Below are 4,105 nucleotides of genomic sequence, written 5' to 3'. Positions count from 1 at the left end.
GACAGAACAAATTAATATTTTGGGTTGTTGCTGTTTCATCATCAGCATTCAAAGGATTTGCAGAGATTGATATATTATTATCATAAGTGACTTGATGGAACAGAATTTGGCATTGAGTCACTTGAGCAGATACTTAAGCAAATCATTAGATTTTAACAAGCATCTTAATAAAGGAGAGAGAAACAGAGGCTCAAGAAAGGAGTTCCAATAACTTAGGGTCTAAGCAGTTCAAGATATAGTCACTGATGGAGTGGTGAACATCAGGGATTTAAGAGGCGAGAATTGGAGCTTTCAGAGTGTTGCACGAAGGAACGGATACAGGGAGGAGCAAGACGACGGAGGGACTTAAAACGATGAAAATTTTGAAAATCAATTTTTTGCAGGGCTGGAAACCAAAGTATGCAAGCATAGTGGTGACAAATGGAAAGTGCAATACAGTTAGAATAAGGCAAATCTTTGAATTAAATCAAATTTTCAAGGAGAGTTTGCAAACAATGCACATTACATCTTTTTCTTTATTGCTTTGCATTTAATGTCATTCATAATCAAAAAATGTCCAGTTCACAACATGCTTATCAATTTTTTTTAAAAACGGAAAGTTTGTTTGGAACAGATATCACATTTTGGGAAAAAGAAGAGCCATATTATGTATCATTTTCATTAAAAGATGTGAATTGCAGCAAATATTATTTTCTCATTTAACCTTTCCCCACCTCTTGAAGAAATCAACTTAAATTATTTGGATATCATTACAGTCAACATCAAGTTCATTATTCCTTTGAATGCTTTGACAATTCATGTCTCTTTGAGATGCAAGAGAAACTTAGCTGCCTCTGTCTTAACAGAACATATAAAATTTCATTAAAAGTTGGGTAACAGTAGTGAGATGTGGGAACTGAAACTGCTTTTCACCTCTACAATTCATGGGGAACTAAACCCAACTCTACTGCTCCCGCTAACTAACTCAGAACACAATAGAAATCAAAATTCAGGTCTTCCAGTCTGTACAGCAGCTCTGGGAATAAAAAGGCATTGAAGGTAACTACATAAATGCAAGTCACTGCCTGAACCATCACAAAATAGTTCAACAGAACAGAATTTTTACAAATACATATATTTTACACTGCAAAAAAAATTAGAAATGCATAAATCATTGGCCAGGACAGAGTTGGAATACCGCAGACAATTGAGAGCTATATGTCTGAAAAACATAAAAACTTTAGAAAGGACACAAAGGAAGTTTTAACAAGGGTGTGATCAGCGATGAATGAGTTTTGTTTACATGGGAATATTGGAACAATTGGAAGTTTCCTTTTTAGAAGCCAAAGTTAACATAATTCCAAGATCAGAGGCTTTGATAACTATAGAAAAAACTATCCCCTCTGTCAGGGATCAATAACCAGAGGGATCTAGATTCAAACACATTCCCAAAATATCTAGATTGGAAATGATGAGGACATTTTCCATTCAGTTCTCAGACACTGAAGCGAATGCCGTAAACAATGTTAAATGGGAGTTGAACAGATATCAGGAGATAAATTTACAGGAAAGAGACTGAATGTCGGACGACACGTGCCGGTTCTTTGAAAGAGCTAGCAGAAGCAGTGATGAACTGTGTAGCTGCCTCCTGTTTGTAAAATATTTGGAAGGCAGTTTCTCTGTAAGTAACCAGTTTCAGGGGCAACTGAAGCAGCTTGGCAGAGGACAAGTATTATTGGTTTGTATACAATAGGAAAGTACTGGCACACCTGTTTCTGGAATAAAATGTAACCCAGTTTACAGTATGCAAATCTAACAACGCCAAGACACAGTTTCCAAAGCAACATTCACAACTCTTATCTGGCGGTCAGTGTCCTGCGGATCAAGTGGTCCTAAACATTTCACAATGTCGATAGAGAACTGTTGAACTGTTTAGAACCACTGCACCCGGAGGACTGTAACCTGCAGGCGCGGCATCAGCAGGGTCCCTTTAAATATTCTCTTGGCCATCTGACCAGCATGTGACTTGAGCCCGTTCTCCAAAAATCCGAGGGAACAGCTAGCAATAAAAAAAAGAGAATCAATGTAGCAACAGTTAAAAACCACACAGAGTTCACATTCAGAGTAATAGAGCGATCCAATTCTTCGAGATTTCCCAGCTTCTTAATTCCACCCTGGTTTCCACTTACTGCTTCCTTCGCTGCCCCCATAGGGACGTTTGTGATCGCAAAGATTTCACAGAATCTCCCCTGTACCATCTCCAAAAAATATCCGTACAAGGTGATTTCAACCAGGACAGCCGCTAACCTGACAAACTCATACTGCTCATTAACACAGATGTGTGCTACACACAAACACTTCCTGATTGCCTTCTGTACAAGCGGCTTTGCCGGGTGCCCCTTTTTATAGCTGTTCCAGGGAGTCGCATGCATACCTTAACAGAGGAATGAAGTCCCCTCCTGACATGACCAGTTTTTCCAGGTTGCAACACCTACTGCATCTTCTCTGTTAAGAGGAGAGACAGAGAGAGAGAAAAAAATAACCGCATGTACTTATCTGTCCTGACCAAGCCTGTCAGAAACGACAGTGAAACAACCCCTAGTAAAAGCACAACTGCTAAACTGGTTTGGGAAGACAGCAATGGACACTCCACCCAACACGCTAACGCACACACATTCAAACAAATAGTCCAACAAGACAAATTTTCAAAAAGATATATATTTACATGCGCGCTTTGATGGATGTAGTTAAGGTACTTCTGAAATACCGGGAAAACAACGCCTTTTATTTGTAGAAGCATTGCCGGGACGGCGGCTGTACCACCCTGACAGGCCCACCTCCCCCCTTCCCCACACTTTGGACAGTCATGGATTCAAATTCCACTCAGGAGCTTTGAACATTGCAATCTCCAACCACATTGCTGGAGACGTTGCAATATTGGAGCTGCTGTTTTTCACACGGTATCTTGTCTGGTTCTTTAACTGGACTTCACGTCCTTGCAGCTACTGAGCTGGGAACCCAGAAGAAAGACTAAAAGTAAACTTAGCAAGAGAAGGTAGGAGCAGGCCATTCAGTCCCTCCAGTCTACTTCTCCATTCTACAGGGATTCTCTATCCCAATGTCAGATTTCCACTTTTTCTCCATGTCCCTTGATGCCTTTAAAATCAAAACATTTATCTCTCTCTTTCTTGTATATATTCAGCATCCCCAGCCTTTAATGGTAGAGGTTCGTGGTCCTTTAATCAGATACATTTCATAGAGCCATAGAGATGTACAACACAGAAACAGACCCTTCGGTCCAACTTGTCTATGCCGACCAGATATCTCAACCCAATCTAGTCCCACCTGCCAGCAACCAGCCCATGTCCCTCCAAACCCTTCCTATTCATATACCCATCCAGATGCCTTTTAAATGTTGCAATTGTACTAGCCTCCACCACTTCCTCCATACACATACCACTCTCTGTGTGAAAAAGTTGCCCCTTAGGTCTCTTTTATATCTTTCCCCTCTCACCCTAAACCTATGCCCTCTAGTTCTGGACTCCCCCACCACAGAGAATGGGAAATCCTGTCCCTTGTGATTTTATAAACCACTATTAGGTCACCCTCCAGTCTCCGATACTCCAGGGAAAGCAGCCCTAGTCTAGTCAACCTCTCCCTGTAGCCCAAATCCTCCAAGCTTGGCAACATCCTTGTAAATCTTTCCTGAACTCTTTCAAGTTTCACAATATCTTTCCGATAGGAAGAAGACCAGAATTGCATGCAATATTCCAACAGTGGCCTAAACAATGTCCTGTACAGCCGCAACATGACCTCCCAACTCCTGTACTCAATACTCTGACCAATAAAGGAAAGCATACCAAAAGCTTCCTTCACTATCATGTCTACTGTGACTCCACTTTCAAGGAGCTATGAACCTGTTCTCCAAGGTCTATTTTCTCTTTCTCTGAGCCTTAAAATGGTCTACCCCACATCCTGAGGCTAGGTCCCTTGGTTTGAAACCCACCTGCCAGGGAAAATATTCTTCCTGCATCTAGTTTATCCAGTCCTGTTAGAATTTTATATGTTTCAATCAGATTCCTTCTTACCTTCTAAACTCTAATAAATACAGGCCCAGTTGAACTAA

At 40.9% G+C, this 4,105-nt stretch overlaps 1 long non-coding RNA gene across 1 annotated transcript; it reads right to left on the bottom strand.

The window, feature by feature from the left end:
- Positions 1-497: 497 nt before the first annotated feature.
- LOC122553972 lies at positions 498-2,732 on the bottom strand. Its single transcript, XR_006312884.1, has 2 exons — positions 2,169-2,732; positions 498-2,038 (listed from the first exon to the last, which is right to left on the bottom strand). It is a non-coding gene; the product is annotated as an uncharacterized LOC122553972 (long non-coding RNA).
- Between the last annotated feature and the right edge of the window lie 1,373 nt (positions 2,733-4,105).

This window comes from Chiloscyllium plagiosum, chromosome 10, assembly GCF_004010195.1.
Source record: "Chiloscyllium plagiosum isolate BGI_BamShark_2017 chromosome 10, ASM401019v2, whole genome shotgun sequence".
In the NCBI taxonomy this organism is placed as follows: domain Eukaryota; kingdom Metazoa; phylum Chordata; class Chondrichthyes; order Orectolobiformes; family Hemiscylliidae; genus Chiloscyllium; species Chiloscyllium plagiosum.
Note: the sequence above shows the minus strand (reverse complement) of the source record. Positions and strands in the feature narration are given on the sequence as shown.